Raw genomic sequence first — 24,512 nt, forward strand, 5'->3', positions numbered from 1 at the left:
GTTAGCTATTTCACTGTGAATTCTTTTACTAGAAACATTCAGCTACTCTGAATTGTAAGTGGAATTTGCGGTTGTGGGTGCAGCTTGAGTAGAGACCCACCAATATATCCCCCTCCACTGGTCACTACCAAGGAAGCGCCTCTCCCCACACACAAGCAGGAAAGCATTAGGAAAGGTTGTAGGAAAAGAAGCTCCCAAAACCATGAAGGACACAACACCACATGAACTGGCAGCATCAGTGATCTTAACAGTCTAGGGAAGGCTGGGAATCCTCTTCCAGGAGGAAAAATTGAGGTTTATGAATCACTGCCCCATCCATAGCCAGCCAGAAAGAAGTCATGTTGCCATTATAAAGGCATATACAACAGTGGGCATTATGTAAGGAAGACCCTAGCTGATGAGGAGTCTGACTGCATGGGTAACCCAACTTGTGCTGTCACATCAGACTCCTTAGCTACTACTGACATAAGAGTGATGACAAATATTTTATAAAAGCAATGACACTGTCAGGAACCCACAGTTACAGCCAACCCGGTCATCACAAGAGACAGCACCTGAGACCTCCTGCTCTGAAAACACAGACTCTCTTGCTTGGGTCAATAATGTTCTCCAATAGTTATAGAAACATTCTGACTTATACCACTTCTGGGCACTAGCGGACAAACACTTGGGCACGTCTGACTACAGCGGGACACATTGACCAAGACAATAGTTCTACATGATATCAGGATGCCATGGGTGGGGATGAGGCATTGAGGAATCAATGTCATCCAAGGATACACATGAGGATCCAGTGCCCAGACACTATGGTGATGGGATTGCGACATAAGAATAAGAACCTGAACAGAACCACCTCACTGCTCATCTAGTATTGCTCATGGGTATGCTGCCAGTCAGGCTCTGCCGCAGGAGGCGGGAGGTAGTCAAGTTCTAGTAGGTGACAGAACCAATTAGTACCACTCTGCTGCCCTGTGCCAACCAGCCAGAGCCCTTACGGCTCACATGGGCATTCAGTGTTAAGTACAGGGAGAGGTGCGAGGATGCCATAGGAGGAAATCCCTGCAGTAGTCCTTTGAGTAGCCCAGATTCCTGGGCAGGGCACAGTACTGGAAGTCAGGAGACCTGAAATTTAGTCCTAGCTCTGCCACTGACCTCGTCTGTGACCTTGGGCAAGTCACTTCACTGCTGTTTCCCCCTCTCACTTTGTCCATGTTGCTCCTTTTGGACCTGGATGGCCAGTCAAAGTTCAGGGCCCTGGGATTTGATGAAGTCTGTTGTTTTTTTCTCTTGAATGCCATCTTGTTTAAAGTCCTTCTCTACCCGCAGGAGGAACCAGGGACCAAAGGACTAGTTTCCTAGCTTACAGCCCCAAGTCTCTTTATCCAACAACCCAAATGGTGTGTCTCTAGCTTTTTCCAGGGTCACACAATACTCACAGGCTATTGCTTGGCTTTCGTGCCTTTTGCCTCTGCCTTCCTCTCAGTGCCTGAGTGTTCCAACTTCTGCCTTTTCACACACAGAGAACTCACCCAATACTCAGCAAAACTTAAGCCTTCTGCCTACTCAGTCCAAACATCCAGGTGGGTTCACACAAGCTCTTTTTGTCTTGGGGTCAGGTGGTGATGGGACAGGGAGCTTCTGATTAACTCATCTGGAAAGTTATGTTAATGGAAGGGTGTGTTCACACCTGATCTCAATGAGGTTTTAACACCACATAAGGTTTCACAGTCTATAGATCTAGTGGCTGTGTGTGTGTGCACATGTAGCACAAGGGGGACCTGATCTTGCTTAGGGCCCTTTAGACACTACTAGAATACAAATAATAATTATGGGCCTGATCCAAGGCCCATTACAGTCAGGGAGACTCATTGATTTTGATGGGCTATAGAGCAGGCAGTAGGAGAGAGGTGTGGGCTGGGATAGATGTCCACCCAAATGGATAATCTACAGCAGGTTCAGGCCTTTAATCCCTCTAGTTGGATAATTCCTCACAGCAAATGGCAGTGATGCTTGCACTGAGTGTATAATTAGCACCCCTATAATTTCCGAAGCAGAGATATGAGAGCAGATGGGAGGATGTTGTTTATTTTGCAGTCCCAGCACCTAGCTCCTTATGATTGGGCAGGCGGGGGAATGAAACGTGCGTCAGGAAAGCTCCAGCGGCTAGAGAGGAACTAGTGGGGAAGGCGGATTGTAACCCATTCCCTCCTTTCCTGGAATGGAGTTAGCAAGGAGAAACCCCCCTGCAACAAATGCAGAATGTCTCCGACCTCTGAATGTCCCTCAGTCTTGGCCAGCCTGGCTGGCAAGCAGGAAATGAGTGCTGGTTCTGGAGAGGTGTGCGCCTACCCCATCCTGAGCCAGTGGGTGGGGAGCTGAGCTGGGTGAGGGGGGGCATGGTGAATTGGTGGTGTGCATGGGGGAGTGGGGAAGGGAATAGAAGCATAGACTGTGGGACTGCAAGGCACCTCCGAGGAGAGGGGGAATAGGATTAGGAAGGTGTCAGCCAGGCTGGAGGTAGAGAGAGGAAGAAGCAGCTGAGGCTGGGAGAGAGCAATGAAGGAGTGACACAGAGATAAGCTGTGATCCTACCTTCTGCCCCTGGACTGTAGAGCAGGGGACTCAAACAAGCGGCCCTTGGGCTGCAGTGGCCCACGGAGTTATTTCCTGTGGCCCACCAGAGGCGCCAACTCCACCGGCAGCCAAGCTCCCCTCACCCCCCACATCCCTCGTCCCGCGCTGCTTCCCGCAGCCCCCACTGGCCTGGAGCAGCAAACCGCGGCCAGTGGGAGCTGCGATCGGCCAAACCTGCGGATGTGGCAGGTAAACAAACCAGCCCGGCTCACCAAGGGGCTTACTCTGGCAGGCCGCGGGCCAAAGGTTGTCAATCCCTGATTTAGCACTTCCACAGCACTCTCCACGCAAGGCTCTCAAAGCCCACTGAATTCTGCCTTGTCACCCCTCTGAAGCATTAGCAGGTCAGTAGCCTGATTTTCAAAAAGGGCACGAAATCAATGGGAGCTGCAGGCACCCACCATCTCTGAAAACCAGGCCCTCAGTGATATGCCAGGGTCCTCTGTGGCAGAGTCAGGAATCAAACCCAGGCCCCTGGCTCCTTGTTTTAACCACAAGACCCCAGCCAGGGTTCCTCAGCCAAACAGCAAGTGTGGAGGAGGCTAATACTTGTTATGGTTGGAAGGCCACTTCCCCACTGGCAGGGATGTGGCCTGGTGACAGGGACAACCCGAAAGCCTTGATTAGGAACCAAACAGGCAGCTGCAAGAACTTCAGCTGCGCTGGAATGGGCTGAAACGCAGTCTTGCCACCAGGCTGACTAGGTTGCCAGGAAGCAGAGGCAGGGAAACATGTCAGGAGTGAGCTCCCCAGGATTTCCCTTAATCCCAGTGTACTGTCTAGTCCTTTGTTAGCAGAGCATTTACCGCATAGCAAGGGAATGGTATATCCAAAGCTGGGCCCTATCCACCTCCGCTAGCTTAGACTTTTTATCCTGCTTCTCTGACATACCCTGACAGCTAGTAACAAAACAAAGAGGCACTTCTCACGTAGTTTGATCCTTCATTGTCCATCGCCAGTCATGTTTTCTTCTGTTTTTTTTTTAAACTCTCCTTCCCCCAGAGCAGAGGCTGAAAGCTCAGCCCCTTCCTCCTCCAGCCCTTCTGAATCCCCTTCCCATTTGAACACTCAACGCACCATTTCAATTCCCATTATGGCCCCTGAGAGGTCATTGATGAGAATGGAATGGAATTATAGATGGGTGAAAAAATTATGCAGCCATTAATGGCACTGCTGAACTGGCCTGGCAAAGGGAAGACAGCAAACACAGCCTGATGTTGTGCTGCTATAATGTCAAGAGAAATAAGCCGCTCCCTTTGTTTAAGTTCATTCATTGGTCTCTGTAGCTAACGGTGGTCAGTACAGTAGGCATAAGCTCAAAGGTGGACTTGGCCAGGCATCTGTCTCACAACCATTTGTCATCATCCGCCAGCCAGAGCTAAACAGGTCGACTGCCAAAATTGTCCTTGCTGGCTGCCCCGAACCCAGAGTCTAGTGAACAGGTCGGGGGGCAGGGGAGCTGGGAAATGCAGTGCAAAGGCAGGAGCCCTTGACCAGGGTTTCTCAAACAGGGGTCGCCGCTTCTGTACGGAAAGCCCCTGGTGAGCCGGGTCGGTGTGTTTACCTGACCCGTCCGCAGGTCCATCCAATCGCAGCTCCACTAGCTGCGGATCGCGGCTCCAGGCCAATGGGAGCTGCTGGAAGCAGCGGCCAATATGTCCCTTGGCCCACGCCGCTTTCAGCAACTCCCATTGGCCCGGAGCCGCGATCGGCCGGACCTGCGGACGGGGCAGGTAAACACACCAGCCTGGCCTGCCAGGGGCTTTCCCTACAGAAGCAGCGACTCCTGTTTGAGAAACCCTGCCCTTGACTGAAGGCCCTTCTTCCCAGCCACAGGTAAAGAAATCCTGGGGTTGACTGCGACAACCACTGGGTGGATCTCAGTCATGGCAATGGAGCACAATGGGCTCGTCCGCGCTAGAAAGACGCCCCTTTGCTGATAAAGGCTATGTAGCAGGGCAAGCCCCGGACAGACAGGCCCATGCTGCTGACAGAAGAGGAAAGTCCTGACCCAGGGGCTTTGTTTCAGCTTGTAGTATAAAGAACTCGTGGCCTTGACTCCCCTCACAGGAGCATGCTTCAGAGTGGAGCTAGCTGACAAGAGACGGTTTCATCAGAATTTGCCAATTCACAAAAGTCGACACATTTCACAGAGGTGGCTCAGTTTCAAGGAAATCCCCCCAGAATCTAGGCAGGGTTCCAAGCCTGCTTGCTTTCCTACCAGCTCAGCCGCCTGCCTTTGCTTAGCTGACCAGGAGCCAGAAAACCCGTTTCCAAGCTCATGGCTCTGCCGCAGCCTGGAATCTGCGTGGCCCCAGGGCAGACCACTAAGTGGGTTCCGTTTCACAGAGAATTTCAAAGTGTTTGCTTTCCATTCCAAATCAGAACCCAAACTTCCAAATCCGCCACAAAACAGAATCCTCAGAGCTGGACTCTAAACATTTACAAAGCAAAGCCAAGTCGCTTCATTTACCTAAAGCATTCAGGGAGCACAGTGCTTAATTTGTAATGAAAGAGATGTCAGGGATGGAGCAATTAGGTGCTAGGCCTGAAACAATTTTTTTATTTTCATAACTGACATGGCAAGCCCAGAAGTACCAGGTCCATGAGCTGCCAGGCCCAGAGGTACCGGGGCTATGAGCTGCCAGGCCCAGAGGTGCTGGGGCACTGAGCTGCCAGGCCCAGAGGTTCAGCCCTGGCACAAATCAAGCACTGGGAGAGTCCCATCAACATAACCTACTTCCTTTCAGGTCTCTCTATACCTAGGACAGATCAGGGTTTATATACGTCCCTGATTTCCCAACATGCTTTTCCCCAGGCTAGGACTACAAAAAGGCTGCCAGGAAGGACTACATTTCCCAGCAACCCTGCTTTCCTGGATCTTAGACCAGCAGGGAACTACCCTGAGCCAGCTTTGTGCATCACTACTGAGGGGAAGAGGAGTTGCAACCTGCCCTATTCATAGAAATCTGGCTTCAGTCCCAAAATCCAGAGTCAGCAGCAGGGCCGTCTTCACTAGATCCAGTTCACTTCCAAGAGACCATATCCTTCCCCTTGGTGACTGCATGTCCTGGCACAAAAAGGCAAACTTGCTGTGGAGTAATGCCAGACCGGGAGGGTTCCTCACGAGCTGTTACGCTCCTGTGCTCCCAGTTACCCAGTGTCGGCAACAGGCACAGTGGAAGAGACGTCAAACCCTACTCAGCACTACTTCTGAAACAGAAAAACGCAGTCACTGGCTCGGAAATCGCCTACATTATCCCATCCTCCATTAGCTACAATTATTGTCATTAGTACCTCAGGGACCTGCAGTCCTAGTGGGGGTCTCTAGTGTTTATGGAAGAAGTTAGCTGTGTTTATACAATGAATGATTTACCAGGGTAATTGGCATACTGCTCCACTATTACAGGTCATTAAGAATTAATTTACCAGGTTTTCAGTGCTTCCTTATCAGTTTTATTGGGCTTGATAGTACTTGGCAATTTGGAACATACAATGCATGGTGAGCTTCTGTTCACACTTATATCTGTGTAAATCTGGAGTATCTGCATCAGGGCAGATTCAGATCTCAGTTATACTCGTGTAAATCTGGAGTAACAGCTCCTCCTCCTCATCCCTTCACTGCCACCTGCCCTCCCTTTCTTTAAAGGTACAGAGACCTGTATTATCCACCACGTATAGCCATTAACACAGAGATTAGCCTGGACAAAAACTCCGTTTCTGAATTCCCTAAAATCTTAAGATGTTCAAGTTCTGAAACTGAGCCTGAGTGAACGTATTTTGTTCATGTCCACAGGCGTTATACTGGGCTGAATCGAAACCCAGATCCAAACACCCTTCGACTTTGGGGAGTTAGAGGTCTGGTTTTCATGGCTTGAGCCCAGCTCTAAACGAAACAGCAACCCTCAAACACAACCGGAGCTAAAGTGGGACTTCCACAAAGGGCTCTGTGTGTCACATGCAGACGGCTAGCTCCTTTGAAAGCAGTTTCTCAGTAATTACTGGAGACATTTGTGTTTGTATCTACACTTCCTCCCAGGGCCCAGCTTTTCCGCCTGGCAGGTGCCTGGTATGATGCTGGAAACATTGTTACTTCCATGTGAAGATGGGCTCCTAGGTAGTGGACCTGTAAGAACCTGGGGGACTAGAACCTGGGAGGTTCTGGGCTGATAACACTTCTGCATTACCATTGGAAGCTTAGGCTGGATTTCTGCTGGAGGACTCTGTGACCAGCAAGGCCCCTCACACCCCACTGATTGGCTGATGTATTTAAAGCAGGAAGGCGGCATGGGGCGCTGTCTGAGCAAGAATATAGACTGTCCATCTGCTTCCACTCCAGGCCCTGCTAACTGTAGACCCTAGTCTCCAACTTCTGACACTGGTTTGTCCTTGACTTTGCTATTTGCTTGCTGTCTATAACCTGGCACCTGCCACCGACTTCCTGATATCCTCATCTGGCTCGACCCCGACTCTGCTATTTGCCTGCCACCTGCAACTTGGTGCCTGACCCTGACTACCTGGCTCACTCCTGACGCTGTTATCCATCTACTGACTGCAACTTAGCAGCTGACGGGTGCACACAGGCTGCCCATGGCCCATCCTTGACAGGACCCTGACCTCAAATGCTAGTTAACAAAGGTGGCGAGAAGAAGGCATTAAATATGCATGGTTAGTGGATCCCTGTTGTTCAGCCTAAGAGTACATCACGTTTCCCTAGCCCGTGTTTCACAATAATGCCATCGCCACTGGATCTGTACTCCCGGCTGCCTTACAGAAGATATGGTGGATTGTCATCTCAAAGTAACATCCTGTTTTCCCATCTCCAAAACCCACATCTGACTTTCAGCTCCTCCCGGCTTCTTACTGTGTGAGGGACCAATTCCACTGGCTTAAATGGGAACTGTTGACGTAAATGGACTACTTGCATGAGTACGTACAACTCAGCCTGAGCAAAGTTTCAGAGTAACCATCCTCACCTAACAGAGTAATCCTAAGTAGGCAGCAGAGAGACTGGTGCGGGGCACAAAACCAGACAGATGTATTGTAGTGCTCAATGTCACCCCCTACAGGTGACTCAAGGAGCAGCATTGCAGGGCAATGATGCTGTACCCAGTAGGTCTTGTCTGAAGGCTGCATGGCTATGATAGGAAACCTCACAATAGGGGGCGCTAATCAGAGAGGGGAAATCAGAAATATACCAGGGAACACAGTGGACACTGTCCCTCCTGCACAGAAGGAAATATCTGCCCCTCAGCCATTCAAAATGCTATTTTAACTCGTGCATCATAATAGTGATTCCTTGACAGCGAGAATAACGGATGAGAATGTGGATGGATTTCGTAGGAGCCTGACACAGCCTCAACTGAAGTCATTGGGGGTTTTACCATTGACTCCTGTGGGAGCAGGATTGGGCCCCCCATGAGCAGTACCAAGGAGGACACAGTCATAGGAGTCATTATTAAGTTATCTGGCCCACACGAGGCTACGTTGGTGAGGGCCTTAGGCTATATCAGCATAACTTATGTCGCTCGGGGTGGGGGGTGAATAAATCACCCCCTAAGCGATATAAGTTACACCAACCTAAGCACTCGTGTGCACAGCGCTATGTTGGCAGGAGAAGCTTCTGCCATTCACGGAGATGGTTTTCTTATGCGACGGGAGAGCTCTCTCCCCTCAGCTCAGAGCGTCTTCACCAGACGTGCTGCAGCGGTACATCTGCTCGGCAGCAGGCAGCGCTGTACATGTAGACACTGCCTTAGAAATGCACATAAAACAGATGGAGAAATCGCTGTCTGTTCATTCTTCCTAGGACACAGACTGTGGGTGGCTGAGAATTAACAGGCAGCAGCAGCCCTCTAATCCCACCCCCACAAGCTCCCTGCACCAGGGGCTGTGGGTGGGACCAGCACCGGGCCGTTTCACTGGCACTGTTCAGGCCTGGGAGCCCTTGACATGAGGTGTATTCCTGGGAGAGGACGTCTGCTGCCCTTAAGAACTCTTCACCCCACTGCAGCAGCTTGGAGGGGCCTCAGGCCAATGGGGAATTGGACCTGTGGACTCCATTATGCCCAAGGGCCTATAACCATGCAGTGACCTGCCTTTGTGCAGTGACGTTTAAAACGGTGCATTTACTTTTCCAGGATGCACAGAGCGCATATTACGCAACCCCCTGATATTCCCAGCCCTGCTGCATTCTCAGGTGACATAACACTGAATTTTTAAGGGACTCTGTCCGAGGCAGCGATTTTCTGCAGCCATTTGTAATGTGCCACGTTTGGTCATGTTCCCTCGCCTCTGCCCTGTTAAATCCTCTCCGGTCTCCCCAAATGTCAGCGGTGCTGTTTGGTCTGCATCGTCGCTGATTTCACCGCAGGGCGCTGTGGCCGCTTGTCTGTTTCACTGGACTCCTATCAATCTGGCTCTACGCGGCCCCATATGTGATGGCAGCTCCGAAAAAACGAATGATTGTTATTCAGTGATGCCCACTGCCCCTCATGGTGCCCAGCGGTTGCTGTGGCAATGGGCGCGTGGCCCTCAAGGATTCTAAGCCAGTCACAGCCGACCTCAAAATATCCCTTCGGATCACAGCTGCTTGGAGCTGGTGAATTAGCATCACTGATCTCGCTTCACTGCTTTATTCAGGAGAGTAGCTGGGATTTGTATCGATTTAATCAAGAGCCAGGCAGAAATAAAACCAGGCTCGACACAAGCCTCCCAAAACCTTTTAGCCACCTTCCCACAGCAGTTTCCACACAAGAGTCTGCACAAAAGAGCAAGGAAGAGCGAGCATTGGAACTCAGGCAACATCACTAATGAGCCTCTTTCTGAGCACAGCACATTTCGCTCTGCCCCGCCCTCCCCGGGTCTCACTACAAACTGAAACTGTGGCCTTTGCTGCCCAAGCTGCAGCCTCTTCCAAAGGGAGCAAGCTTCAAAATGAGCAGAGTTGAGTTTTAAGGGGCTTTGCAGCATCCATCCTCTGAGCCAGCCAAAGTTCTTAGCCCCTGCAAAAGTTTGAGCAAGGATTTGGGTAGATTTAAAACTAGTCTCAAGGGCTAGATTCAGCCCTCTTAGAAACCGGAGGGGATTACTCTAAGTGGTCACTGAGCCAACTGCTCCTGATCAGTATGCCAAGCGGGAAATCAGGTCTCTCACTCCCCTGGCTGGCATGAGTTGGGCTCAAACAGTGCACTCAGCTCCTGGGGTACTGTGCATTGCTTAACTGCAGTCCCCTGTGGTTGATTAAGGGACAGCACGCAGAGGAAGTCTTTGCTATAATTCTTACAGCCTGGGAGAACACTGCCTTCAACTCAGGCCCTTCCAGAGAGGTTTCCAATGGGTTGTAAAAAGGGAGGATTCTTCAGGGCTTCGACAGGGAAGAAATTCCACGAGCTTTGGGTTATTATCCATTTTATCACGAGTCGCACAAGATTCGATATCTTTCTTAAATCCCCAGCTGCCCAAGTCTTGTGAATACATGACACTCTCAGTTTTCATCTTGTTAAAAAATAAGTTTTTAGCCCTCGGCACTGGGAGAAAAGTTTAAAAACATGACCTGACTGCAACCTAAAAGTTCAAAATCCAGATGGTAAATAAGACAATCCAATTTTTTTTTATTTTAATCTCATGATGGGGGTGTGATTTTTGAATGCTTAGGGTTGACACCACTGCTCATTGATTGTGTGTGTGTGTGTGTGTGTGTGTGTGTGTGCGCGCGCGCGCGCAGACATCAGGAATCATTACTGAGCATTTCAAAATTTCCTTTTGTTTTTTTAAATATAAACAATGGTCTTTTTAGAAGACAAGCCAAACAGCATAAAGCCAGATTAAACTCTACATCCCACAAGCATGTATCACCTTTAACAGTGCCTGAGAGCCTTCAGGTTAGCCAGTTTTCCCAGTGGCCTCTTCTCTTTCCCATCTTTTCTGTGACGATTTGTGTAGATAATCTGCCATGTAACACACTGTCCCTAAGCAGAGCCTAAAATACCTAGTATTACCGCCATTTGTTTCATGCACCGCACGCTGGGTAATAACATGAGAGGACTCCATGCTTGTAAAACTAAACTGGTCTTTATTATGAGACGTACTTACAGAGACGCTGCAACTGCAGCCAGCATTCCAGCCATGTGCACATAAACTGATTTGCTGGTGGCTCCTTCAAACTCTTCCCGCCTGCAACCTGAGCTTCTCCCTCTAAGTTCCATGCGGGTTGCTATATTACCTTTTTCTGGCTCATCAGGTCTATTTTAAGGCATGCTCCCTCACAGTCTTGGAGGTAGATTGTTTTCACTGCACCATCACTAATAATTCATCTCAGGGGAGAGTATGAACTCAAGGCTTGAGGTGCCTGAGCTTACCAGATCTGGATGGAAATGAGAAAGTCCTTGCCATCAGATGACTCGCCGCCCTCCCTAGGGTGACCAGATGTCCCGATTTTTGGGTCTTTTTCTTATATAGGCTCCTATTACTCCCCACCCCCGTCTCAATTTTTCACATTTGCTGTCTGGTCACCCTCCCCCTCCCCCCAGGAACTCAGAGAAATTACTCTGAATATATTAAAACTTGTGTGAGCCAGAGGACAAAAACATACTAAACATTCCCCTCTACTCAGCACTGGTGAGGCCTCATCTGGAGTACTGTGTCCAGTTTTGGGCCCCACACTACAAGAAGGATGTGGATAAATTGGAGAAAGTCCAGCGGAGGGCAACAAAAATGATTAGGGGGCTGGAGCACATGACTTATGAGGAGAGGCTGAGGGAACTGGGATTGTTTAGTCTGCAGAAGAGAAGAATGAGGGGGGATTTGATAGCTGCTTTCAACTACCTGAAAGGAGGTTCCAAAGAGGATGGATCTAGACTGTTCTCAGTGGTAGAAGATGACAGAACAAGGAGTAATGGTCTCAAGTTGCAGACGGGGAGGTTTAGGTTAGATATTAGGAAAAACTTTTTCACTAGTAGGGTGGTGAAGAACTGGAATGGGTTACCTAGGGAGGTGGTGGAATCTCCTTCCTTAGAGGTTTTTAAGGTCAGGCTTGACAAAGCCCTGGCTGGGATGATTTAGTTGGGTTTGGTCCTGCTTTGACCTCCTGAGGTCCCTTCCAACCCTGAGATTCTATGATTCTATGAACATATAAATCAATCATATCCACTCAGGAAAAAGCCAGATCCACGAAAAATTCCCTTCTGTGGCTGCATGTTAGTTTAAAGTCCTCCACGCCTTTAGCCTCCCCTTCTCTCTCACTGGGCTATTTACATACTGGCGGGAGCAGCGGACACTGGTTCCAGCAGGGGAATAAGAATCAGGCATTCTGGGTTCTCTTCCTGGCTTGGCCAAGTCACTCTTAACCACTGTGCACTTCATTGTCCCCAGCTGTAAAATGGGGCAATACGGTCTCCACTCTAATGCTGGGAGGCTCATTTCATTAATGTCTGTGCAGACACGGAGCTGCTAGGATGAACGGTGTCCTGGAGTAGGGAAGATGGTGCCCTGGATAGGGAGTGAGAAGATCGGGGTTTAATTCCCAGCTCTACCACAGGTTTCTGGATGGCTTTGGGTATGTCACTAAATCTACTCTGCTCCCCATCTGTGAAATGGGGATAACTAATTTTGTGGCCAGAAGGGATCATTGTGATCCTGTAGTCTGACCACAGGCCACAGCATTTCACCAAGTGGTTCCCACATCGAGCCCATAATATCTCATCCAGCTAGAGCGTATCTTTTAGAAAGCTATGCCATCTTGATTTAGAAACTTCAGATGATTGCGAATCCACCACCTCCCTAGGCAGGGGCAGTGCTGGGGGGACTCGCGGGGGCTGTAGCCACCCCAAAATTCACCTTGCCCCCCCACAACAGCTGCCACTCTCTGGCCGTCCAGCTCTGAAGGCAGAGCAGAGAGAGTGGTGGCTGCTGACCAGGCGCCCAGCTCTGAAGGTGGAAATGCCACTGCCAGCAGCAGCACAGGAGTAAACCCAGACAGGAGGCAGGAGGGCCTGAGAACAGCTCCCAGCCTGTGTCCCTGCCTGCCAGGGCACACCTCCCAGAGCAGGTGGAGGGTCCAGGGCTCACCACAGCTGCCCACACTGACCCGCTCTGGCCTGGGCCCTGCCCCCTGCAGTCGCTGTTCCCTGAGGGCTCTGCCAGCACCAGAGCCGGATCGCCCTGTCCTGGCGGCTGTTACCAGCTGCAAGCAGATGAAGGGTGTTGGGGACCTGAGGAGCAGCCGCAGCCCTGGCTTTGTGGCGAGGGGCACAGCCCTCCCAATTTTCAATCTAGGCCGCCTCAGCCCTCCCCAGGAGAGGCTGGCACCACCCCTGTCCCTAGGTCAACTGTTCCAATGGTTAATTAGCCACCCTTTTAAAAATGTGCACCTTATTTCTCCTCTGAATTTGTCTAGCTTCAGCTTCCAGCTAATGGATCTTGTTCTGCCTCTGTCTGATAAATCCAATAACTCTCTCCTATCAGACACCTTCTCCCTACGCAGGTACTTCTGGAGTGCGATCACATCACCTCTTCACCTACATTGAAAAGCCTGAGCTCCTTTAGTCTTTCACCGCAAGGTCGGTTTTCCAGCCCTCAAATCATTCTGGTAGCTCTTTTCTGAACCCCTTCCAGTTTGTCAACATCCACAGCACTTCCCTACGCCCAGGGTTGGTGCGTGATCTGTCCATGAAGGACTGTGAGGCACTCGCTATTAGGCCGGATAAGGGCTATTGACGTATCATAGACAGACAGACATAGAAGGACAAAGTGTTCTTTACGCCAGGCTGCCATTCCCTCCGGCTGCCGCTCGGAAGGTCAGGGTGCCCAGTTCTGTTAAGCCATTGCCTTGCTCTCGCTCCGGTTAGGGTCTGGTGACAGGTGGCCGTGGAGACGGAATTGTAAATCCTCTGACTCAGCTGACTAAGGCAGAGTCTAGTCCCTTCTGGCTGGTGGCCTGCTTTTTATCCTACCACTAAACAATCTGGCCGGCTAAAATAAAACCAGCCCATTCCTCATCACCCTGTTGACACCGGACATTATGCTCTCAGAATGGAGGGGCCATGGGAAGGAAGTTAATCCTTCGCACAGCAGGGGGTAAAATCAGGGCTGGGTTTTAGAGCCCTGGAGATTGACACGGGCAGTGGCAGTGGCAGAGTGAGATTCCCCCATCAGTGCTCCTTACCGGAAGGACCATCTCTAGTCGGCGTGTGCTCCAAAAACCAGCCTGCAGCCTTAGTGTTTCCTCACATTGATCCAGGCCCCATATGGGTTTATAGCCATGCAACAAGGGGAGCAGACAGCACAATGGCAGGGAGCCTAGACAGCAGGGGAGGTGTAATGGACGGGGGCAAGAGGGATCCCACGGGAGAAATCAAGGGCAGCTCTGTCTGGGGGCTCAGGACTGCTACAACAAGGCAGGTCAGGATAAGAGCTGTGCAGATAACTGAGTTTTGGGGCAAAAAAAATGGAACTGAAATGTTACAAAAACCGTTTAGGGCTAAGACAACGAAACTTTGAACGTTTCCCATTGAACCCAAAAAGCAGACAAACAAAATACTTTGGGGTTGAATAAAACAGTCGCTTCAAACGGAAACAAAAATGTTTCCATCTGCTTGAGGGTTTTTGTCTAAAACCTTTTATTACAGAAAAGTGGAGTAAAATCCAAACTGAGAAGTCGTTTAGAAATTGAAAAATTGGAATGAAACACTTCAATTTATTCCTCATGTTGTTGCGGGGGAGGAGGGTGCTTTGTTTTGGTTTTTTTAGACTGAAGCAATCCGGCAAATTCACCATGAATTTGCTAAATGTTTCGCCCATCCCCCATCTGCATTTCCCAGCAAAGAAGTTCCATCCGAAAACTTTTGCCCAGCTCTGGCCAGGACGGAGGGGCAGTCAGAGAAGGGGATTCAGGAGAGGGACAGCAGGAAGCGGCAGGGTAAGCCTGATCTCTGGCTACTCTCCATGGCACAGTGGGGGAAGCTTCCCCCACCGGCAGCTAAAGAAGGATCCCTGCTGCTCCCAGCAAGGACTGAAGATGAGTCTGTCTTGCTACAGCAGCTCCTGGCTGTGGGTAAAGACACAGTCACCCAGTGCCTGATGCGGGGAGTTAGGAGAGACACTGGCTTCCAGCATGCTGACGAGGAGAGGTACCGTGCTAAGCAAGCCCTTTTCACCTAGGTCTCTCCTCGTAGGCCCCAATCCCGTAAGATGATCCGGGGTGGATCCCTGTGACCCTGCGGATCAGGGCAGTGGTGAAGATTTGCATCTGTACTAATATATGGACCCGAAGGGAGGGGAGCCCAAGAAGCCGCTGGAAAGCAGGGATCTTCCTCCCGCCCCATGCAGAGACCAGACTGGGCACCTTTCCCTCTGTGGGGGTCCAGTTGAAAACAGTGGCCCTGGTTTTCAGTTACCTTGATGCTGCACTTGGGGCAGGGACAGGAGAGGAGGCAAAGATAACACCAAGCCCCCTTATTCTGGGTCTGGCCAGGGCCTGGTGTAAGTTAGAGCAGTTTCAAGGGTGCTTTAATGCATGATGCGCTTCCCCTGGTCCTGGGACGCACAGAATAGCCACAGTGTATTCTGGCTCTGCCCTACCCGAGGGGTTCGGAGCAGGGTTGGGATACGGCCCTTACCTCAGCCTACACTGGCTGGAGATGCTCCCTGCATAGAGGATATTCCTAGAGACCCACATGCACCCATGTTAAGCCCCATGCCCACTGCCAGAGCTGCACAAAGGGGCCTCGGCATAACGGAGGGTCAGGCCCGGTGTGTATGTAACTGCAGCTTCCCACCCACGCTCAGCACCATCACGTCCCCGGGTCTTTCTTCCCGAGCGCAGTGTGGACGCGCCGCTCCCTGCACGTGACTAACAACGGCCGTTGCACACATGGAAGTGCCCAGCGAATGCTGTCACTCAAAAGAGATTACAGCAAGGAAGAGAGGGAAAGAATCCGCAGGTGGTGCCCATACAAAGAGTGTGACAGTGACACCAGAGCTGAGAATTGCATCACCCAGCTGCGGCCTCTCAAACAAAAGGAACAAGGTCTTTGACTACAAAGCCCTGCTTTATCTGCAGCCTGATGCTCAGCCAGTTCCCCAAGTGAACAGCGTGCGCCTTTTAATATCACCGGCCCTGGAGTGGAAGAGTTTGGCTAACGCTTCAGACAAACATCCTGCACTTGATCCAGAGGGATACAAAAGGGGGTATGAGTCACGGCACCCAGAAGAGACTGTACAGCAGCCAGCGTGACATTCATTGCCTTGACTTTGTCTTGTGTTCCTGTTTACAGGAATCCCACTTTGTTTCCAGCTGGGGCAAGCGAGATTGTTGCAAAATGACCTGGAAAGAGGCGTGTTTGCAAAGGGCTCTGGAAAAAAAAATTGCTGATCCTGTGACCAACAACTTCTGCTGCGGGCGTGTGAGTGGCACAGACACACGGTGGCAGCAATAATAATATTGGGGGAGGGAAGCAAATCTTCAGTTGGTGTAAGTCACCATAGCTCTATTACTTTCAATGGCACGTTACGCTGATTTACCCCAGCTGAGGATCTGGCCCTTGGGTTTTTTTTTTCCTTTTACATTTATACAATAAAATCCAGCTAGCCAGAGATCTGGGCTCAGCTTTCCGAAATATCTCTGCATTTCAAAGTGGTGTCTAAAAACCACTTCCCAGGGCCTCCGCATTAAAAACCATTTGCCCCAATCAGCTACCCCTCCCACCCAAGTCACCCCTAACAGAAAAACCCTGGGAAAGGACTGCTTTGTGAACCGCAGCGCTTAATACTTTATTACCCTGGGGAGCGTAGGAAGGGATTTTATAGAGCCATATGGGTTTATTGTGAGGAACTTTAAGAGCTTGCTGTAAATATCTGCTCTCTCTTGCACACACCAGATCTGTTACCCTTTCCATTCCCTTTTAATTTATTATTCATTTCCCTTTAATTCACTCGGCTGCATGTTGTTTTAAACCTTTATTCCTTTATTTATTAATTGTATTGTGATAGTATCTGGTGACCCCTGTGAAGATCATGGCTCCATTGTGCTAGGCGCTGTACATACATATAGTAGGAGGACGGCCCTGCTCTGAAGAGTTTCAGTTCGTAGAGGTTGCCTCACGGTGAAGCACCACGTTTTGATCTGTGTTACACTGGCCACTGGGCCCATGTGGCTATTCCTCCCTTAAGGCCCTGTTGCCAAGCGTACACATCAAGGTAACGCCAGCTCCCTACACCAACTTCCTAAACCCTGTACAGCATAGGAACAAACCGCACAGCGAATTTCACTGCCCCGCCGTTTGTGCTCTGTTGTATCCTACTCTTGATCCCCGTGTTTTCGGTTTAGACTAATCTCATCAGGCCAGGAACCTTGATTGCTGTTAATCAGCCTTAACTAGAGCAGAGCTGCTGCTAAGCTATAATTATTTCTCCTGCAATACCAGGATTCCACTGTACTAGCTGATGTACAGTAACATAGCAAGAGACAGTCCCTGCCCCAAAGAGCACACAATCCAAGTTGACAAAGGAAAGGGGGGGAGGGAAACACAGATGTTAAGTAACTTGGCTAAGGTCACACAACAGCTCAGTACCAGAGGCAGGACTAGAATGTAGATCTCCTAAGCCCCAGGCCACTGTCCTACCCACTAGACCGTGTTGCCTCTGTCTTTCGAGCTGTTAGTGCTTTATAGATAACGTATAACACTAAACCCCACACAGGCGCGTGTGTTCCTTCTGCAGGGTGCTGATTTGCTTTGGTCTCACTGTGGGAGGATCCACAGAGCGTGTGTGTCAGTAACTGCTCCTCTTGGCCGTCTCTCTCATTCCTACCTTCTATCAACATACATGGCAGAAAAACGAAACCGGGGCAAAGGGTGACGCTGAATCTTCGTCAGTGCTACTGTGGGAAGCCAAACCTCTAGAGCAGGGGTAGGCAACCTATGGCACGCGTGCCAAAAGGCAACACACGAGCTGATTTTCAGTGGCACTCACACTGCCTGGGTCCTGGCCACCGGTCCAGGGGGCTCTGCATTTTAATTTAATTTTCAATTAAGCTTCTTAAACATTTTAAAAACCTTATTTACTTTACATACAACAATAGTTTAGTTATATATTATAGACTTATAGAAATGAGAACTTTTAAAAATGTATTACCAGCATGTGAAACCTTAAATCAGAGTGAATAAATGAAGACTCGGCCCACCGCTTCTGAAAGGTTGCCAACCCCTGCTCTAGAGGAAACCAGTTCCTGGATGTCACTGCTGGAAAGTTAGAGCCTTCTAATTAACAGGAGTACAGGGGAAGGCAAGGGCTTGCCAGTCCCCCATCAGGTGTGTTTCCCATCAGGGGTTGGTGGGTCAATAACTAGCAATGGACCTGAGCTACAAACCGCTCTGGATCTGGAGTTCCAGTCTGGCACAGTCACTTATTACTATTATTTATTTGTATTGCAATAGTGCCGAAAATCTGGGAATCCCCAGTTCAGACCATTTTGCTAGGGGCTTGGCAAACATAGCATGTGATTAAATGGGACGTAAGCATGTGCTTAAGTGCTGTGCCCAATAGGGATGCTCTCCTGTATTGGGGTCACGTACTGGTAGGAAGACACGGTGCCTGCACGGAGGAGCTTCACAATCTAATTACCCTACTTGGGCATCTTGCTGTGCCATGCTACACAGCGGGCCAGATCCTCAGCTGATGTCAACTGGCTTAGTTCCATTTAACCTCCATGGCGCTATGCCCGTTTATACCAGCGGAGGATCTGGCCCTGTGGTTTTCAAGCACAAAGATTTCCAGCTGACCGCATTGCTGCGCCGTGTTGCTGCCTGCCTCCTTAGTGAGGGTGGTGGCATTTGGTCCTTCCTCTGTGCCACCACGGCTCCCCGATTGTGGGAGGCGACGGGAGAGAATTTTCATGGCAGTCTCTTGCTGAACTGGTGACAGCATGTCATTGCGGGGGCTGCTCTGAGCCAATGGGGTCGTTGCGTTCGAGTCCTAGGGAGGGGCTAAGGGTTTGTAGCGTAGACAGAGGCATCGTCCTTCAGATGAGACAGGAAGCTGCTGGCGGGGTGGGATGGGGCAGCAAACTGCATTTTTTGAAAGGGGTGGGAGAAAACCCCGGTGTCTGTCCTAGTTCACATTCTCTCTCTCTCTCTCTCTCTCTCTCTAAGAAAGCTGCTTGGGTGCCACCATCCTGGCCAACACCAGGGACCTCTAGCGCTAATGGCACCGGCTGCCAGAGGTTGAGATAAAAACCCAAGGCTCCTCAGCTGGGTCTGTAACCGACTCGTATCCTCTGTGCATCAGGCACGGAAGAGAACCCGTAACACACTCAATGAGTTACGCAACGACTGCACATTGACTTCAGTGACTGGGCCGGGATTTACCATTGGCCAAATCCGCTGTAAAGTCTAAAACACGGCTCAGCACGCTGCCACTCGACAGTCTCACTCGCTTCTGTAAAAGCAGCCTAGTGAACCGCTCATAGCAAAACATTTGTGGGAAGAATTTCTCCTTTGTTCTCAAATGGGTCCCCGAATAGCTTTACAGAGTTTGTTTGAGGCACTTTTTGTCTGTATTTATTATACAAAATATTTGTGCAAACAATTTCTGTGAAGGATTCCCGGCCTGTAACTCCTTTGTTGCGAAGCTTCAAAATTAGAGTACATCGGTTAGCTCTGATTGGACACACCAATCACATGATCCTGTTTCTGTTCCCTGACTGGAGAAGTGAGATGGAGCAGAACCCGTAGAATCAGGTTGCTGATGTGAATAGTCACAATTGCAAATTCAGAATTAGTTGTAGGTTAATTTGCTAGAAGATTTGTTGGTTGCCTGAACATTCCTGCCAGCTTGTTCCCTAGAACTTTGGTTCTAAAGAAGGGGCAGGAACATGCACAAAGCGAATTCAATGACAAAGCTGAATGGACAGTCATAGAAAATGTTTCACAGTAATTACCTGGCTCTAATTGCGGTGTTCTTTCTGATTCCTTCCGTGGCAAGGGAGCTATATAAACCCATATCTATCATCTCCAAGAGAGACAAAACCCGTTTCCTTTTCCCTTTGCCGTCAGCTCTCTACAGCCAGGGAAAACTGGGTAACTTACAAAATAAAGCTACCGTAAGTGGCCTCTTGATACTAGTGCACTTCTGACGCCCACACTAATACAGAATGATTTCATCTGGCTTCATGAGATTCTAACGAACGCCAGAGAATTAATGAGAGCCAGGCTGTGATTTTAAAGTGTAACTGGTCTAGAAATGCAGAACATTTCTCCACCCGCTCCCCAGTAAAAGAGCCATGATTTTACTTGAATTTATTTTAACTTTTCAATGACAAACTTAAAGTCAGGTCCTCCGAGGTTTAGAGCCACTGAAGGCAAATATCCATTGAGGTCAATTGAGCGGAGGCTCTGGCACGAAGTGCCGTTCTACTCTGGAAAGGGACTGCATAAAAACGACGCCTTCTTCAGCTGCTCCCGGAACATGCTCGGAATTGCATCTGCTCGCTTCAGTGACCCAAGGAGGTTCCAAGTGCTCTTAGTGATGCCAGGGCAGCAGTTAAGGGGGAGCGAGCTGGATTCTGCTCTGGCTCACCTCCGATAAACCCCATTCCGGTTGCACTGCCGCATTCAGCCTTCTCTTGTACAACCCAGCTAGGTGCAAGTGAAGCAGAATCTGAAGGTGCTGGAGACAGTTGCACTGCGATAACCTGACCTGTGGCCCTTTTGTTTTTTGGTGATAATAATGACGCACAAGTCACATCTAGGCAGCTTGAGTCTCAGCTCCTTGGCTGAGTTTATTTTGGCTTGGAAACTGAGCGAACTGCCTACGAAATCTGCTGCCTCCATAAACGTGGAACCCCACTGTGCCGTTCCCAGGCACTTTACAGGGTCAAGCCCAAGCTCAGAACAGCAGATGAGTAAACCGCCACCCTTCGTTCCATTGTATGGCCTTGGGATGCTGGAGGAGAGACGCTGTGGCCCTAATCTGTCAGTGCAGCTGAGCAGAACAAAGTGGTTTGAAGCCACTTTTGTGCCTTGGGTCTGTTTAGGCGTGTCAGGAGCTCGTGCAGCTGAGATACCTTCTGTTCTTCCCTAATGCGGAGCCAGTGTCCAACATCGCCTCTGGGCTGTGCTGGCAGCTGGGAACAGCCAGAGCACTCTAGGCACACTCCTTTCCCCCTGGAATGCCCCCTGCACGCTCCCCACACTGGGGATACTGTAGGTCCAGCTATAGTGACTCTACAGCAACCAGGGACTTCCCATAGGACAGGGGAATTCCCCTCTAGTGTCTTTACGGCCAGCATACTGTGTCCGCAATGCGGCAGTGAACTAGTTGGAAGGGGCAGCTCACAGGTGCTCTCCCCAAACCAAAACATCACTGCTCATCACCATGACCCCCAAGCTTAGAATAGCCACCAAAGGCCCCGAGGTGGGGCTGTGAACTCCCCACACCTGCCGGTCCATAACACTATCTCCACGCCCTCCTCCTCTCCGTCAAGCAACGGGAAACCCCCAAATGCTTTCCTTTCAGGAGCCCTTGCCCCCTCAGCTGGGGTCGCCTGGGGCAACACCCTCCGATCCCAAATCAGGACCGCGGAATTAGGTGGCCTCGCAACTCCCAGTCTGCTTCTAGGGAGGGGCCGGCATATGCTGCTGGGAATTCCTACCGCCTACGAGAGCTGAGCAGATCTGAGCCACTGCCCTGGGTAGGACAGGCAGGGGCGGGGGGGTTAGTCACCATTTTGTCCTCCACTTGAAACGGATGCTTCTTTTATCTCATGTGGCCAGTTCTTGCATCACATTACAAATACTTTGCATCAGCCTAGGAACAAATACAAGGTAAACAGCAGAGGAGCAGCTCCGCGGGACAGATATTTTCCCCGTGAAGGTCACTAACAGAATAGCAGCTTAGGGGTGGAGATTCCTCAGCATTTTGCCCCAGGAGCGGGTATCTTCTACTGCGCGGATATTTACTAGACTAATAATTACTGTTATTAATCAATCCTTCTGGGGCGTTTTGCTCTTTAATTTTATGAAGCATTTAGACTCAACAGTGAGAGACGCTATATGATAAATCTAAGTTGGTTAAGGGTGGAAGGATAGATGGATTGTTATTTGCAACTGTATGGGCCTCCTGTGATTAAAGGCTGAGAGCGCACTTTGCAGATATTAATGAATTTAACCTCACAACCCCCTGGAGGTAGGTCACTGTTATTACTCCCATTTCACAGATGGATAGACTGAGGCATGGAGACGTTACTTGCACAAGGACACAGCGAAAGTCAGTAGCAGAGTTGGGCCTGGAACCCAGGCTCCTAGTCCCCCACTTTAACCATTAGCCCATGCTCCAGCCAATAGATTCTGCCCAGCAACTACAGCCTTGGTTCTTTTACTCTTGTGAAACGCTCCCTCCCTTTCACTGCGCACACACGAAGCTCTTGCTCTCAGAGCGATTGCTGAGTCCCTCAAGTCTTGCATAAAGAGTCCTCCGGGCAGCATGTTTCCATAGTGGTCAATGCCGGGGGTGGGGGTCGGCTGTTATGTATTTATTAATTAGAACTCAGCCTTCCCGAGCTTTGTTCTCATGCTCCGCAATCTCCTGGAAGGCCAGGGGAAAAGAGGCACTGACTGCTCAGCTTTTGAACCTCCCTTCGTACCAGTGCAGGGGGGGCTGCGGAAGACAAGAGACCTAGCCCTGGTCTACACTACTTCTCTATAACTATGTTGCTCAGGGGGTTCACACCCCTTCGACATAGCTACCGCCTCTTAGAGCTGGAGTTATTAAGCAGACAGGGGAGAGCTCTCTCTCCCGTCAGCTTAGAGCGTGTTCATCAGACGCACTAAAGGGGCACCGCTGTGCCAATGTACATTTCTAGCATAGACCTAATTTCCCTGCCACTCACTCAACTCTGTTCCGAGCGCCTGCAGGACTGTGGCTTAGAGCTGGGCATGGACCAAAGCCTCCCACAGATCTTGAGAGCTGTTCAGAATCCGGATCCACTGCTATTGCCTGAACAGCTCGGCGTTTATTGTTTGTAACATTTCTGGCCGATGGCATGTGACCCACAGGAGGAGGGACACTGGCCTGAGAAACTGACAATTGCAAGCTCAGCATTCCACAGGTCACCGTGTTTGGCTTTGGGTATGAGCTTCCCCACCGCTCCCACAGTGCACACCGTAGGGGCCTTGTCAAGACTGATTCCCCACTCTGGCACTTCGAGTGCAGAAGGTGTGGGGGGCCCACAAGGATTCTAAAAATTAATACTGGCCACTCCAGGCTTGTATTAACCTTCCAAGGTTACAGCTTTTCTCTGACCTTGGATGGGTAGATGCTGCTACTACCCAAGTGCAGAACCCCTTTGAGAAACCAGGAAGGCGCAGTTGGGAATTCTTTCCTATGGGGGTACCCTCAAGCCCTTTCACCCCCGCTCCGGGGAAAAGTTGAGAAAGAAAACAAAGGAAATGAGCTGTTGCCACCAGCTCATTAAACAACATGTGCACAAACCTCTTAGGACACAAAACTCCAATCCTGTTCTTAAAAAAAGTAAAAACTTTATTAAAAAAACAAAAAAAGAAAAAAACACACCTAAAAACTCAGACTATTGCTAGATTTAAAAAGAGCAAAAACAAACATTAAGAAGCAAGAATAGCTTTCTTGAAGTCCAGCTTAAAGGTTACAAGCAAAACAAAAGCACCTGGGTTAGCACAGAGGAGTCCCACAAACCATATAGAAATAAGAGAGAAACCTAATCGCATCTTCCTAGACATTTCCTGATCTACTTACGTATCTGGGGATTCAAATGAGTAGTTTCTAGGTATGATTTGATGATTTTTCGTACCTGGCGCAGTTCTTACAGCATAGGTCCAGCCCTGTCTCCTCTCTCCGGGAGAACACCACAGACAGACAAAGGGGGAGTTTTTTTCCAATTTTAAAAAGTTCTAGCCTTCCCATTGGCTCTTTTGGTCAGGTGCCCACTCCCTTCCTTTTACCTATGGACTTTTTAACCCTTTACAGGTAAAGAAAGTGGAGAACAGCTACTAAGAGGGGTTTTATAGCTAACTGGCTGGCTGGGTGCCCATAAAAGGGAGCGCCTCCCCCCCTCATTCATTTATGACAGGCCTCCTACAAGATCCAGATCAGGATCCTGGTTCGCATTCAGACCCTCCCAGAGTTTGGGCTCAGAGCGCATCTCTGGAATGTATAAACATGCAGAGCAGCTCTGACCAAATAAGCCACCCCGCACGGGCCCCACACAGACCCTCAAGAGCTCAGCCTGCACCAGCTACCATCTAGGCAGCAGATGATGCTCAGTGAGCAGTGCTGGGGACAGTCTCTGGAAAGGGGAGAAGGAGAAGGAGGTGCTAAGTACTCACTGGGACAGAGGCAGCCTTTTTTAGGGGAGCCCTTGCTACATTCCTGTGGGTTTGAGCCTCTCTGTTATGGGGGAGGCAGGGCCATGTGCCCGTGTCACCTGTCTCCTGGATGGAATGTCAGACCTGCTTGTGCGCATGTGATATGTCGCCCCCTACGGGTTGCAGCCCACAAGCGGGCTAAAGGTCTTACTACACCTACCAAAGATTCCTCTTTAAAGTACAAAAAGCTGACATCCTGGGTGCTACTCCCCCATTACCACACCTGTACAGGTTTGCTGATGGCCACGGCGTCTGTCTCCATAGGGCATCCACAGTAGGCAAACCAGTGTCTGCCATGGGTTCCTGGATACATAGGAGCTCTATGTATTTTGCCGCCCCAAGCACGGTCCAAGAGATGGTGGAAATACCACAATCCCACTGGAGGAGGGAAGCTTTGGGGAGGCAGCAGCAGGGGCCTGACAGCTCAGCTGCTGCATGGTAGCTCCCTCTCTGCAGCAGCGCGCATGGGTGTTGTGGGAGGGG

General features: G+C 50.1%; 1 protein-coding gene across 4 annotated transcripts in view; it reads right to left on the minus strand.

Annotated features, from left to right (window-relative positions):
* Positions 1 to 23,474, minus strand: part of PEMT (phosphatidylethanolamine N-methyltransferase) — a 119,805-nt gene extending 96,331 nt beyond the window's left edge. The window contains exons 1-2 of one of the 4 annotated variants that reach the window (XM_044980074.1): positions 1,437 to 1,559; positions 1,153 to 1,254 (exon numbers count right to left, since the gene is read on the minus strand). The gene's annotated coding sequence lies outside the window, so the exon portion shown is untranslated. Of the gene's footprint in view, positions 1 to 1,152; positions 1,255 to 1,436; positions 1,628 to 23,455 lie in introns of those variants that run through there. The other 3 variants (XM_044980076.1, XM_044980075.1, XM_044980072.1) reach the window with 3 other exon arrangements.
* Between the last annotated feature and the right edge of the window lie 1,038 nt (positions 23,475 to 24,512).

The sequence above is a fragment of the Mauremys mutica genome, chromosome 11, assembly GCF_020497125.1.
Source record: "Mauremys mutica isolate MM-2020 ecotype Southern chromosome 11, ASM2049712v1, whole genome shotgun sequence".
NCBI classification, from domain to species: Eukaryota; Metazoa; Chordata; order Testudines; family Geoemydidae; genus Mauremys; species Mauremys mutica.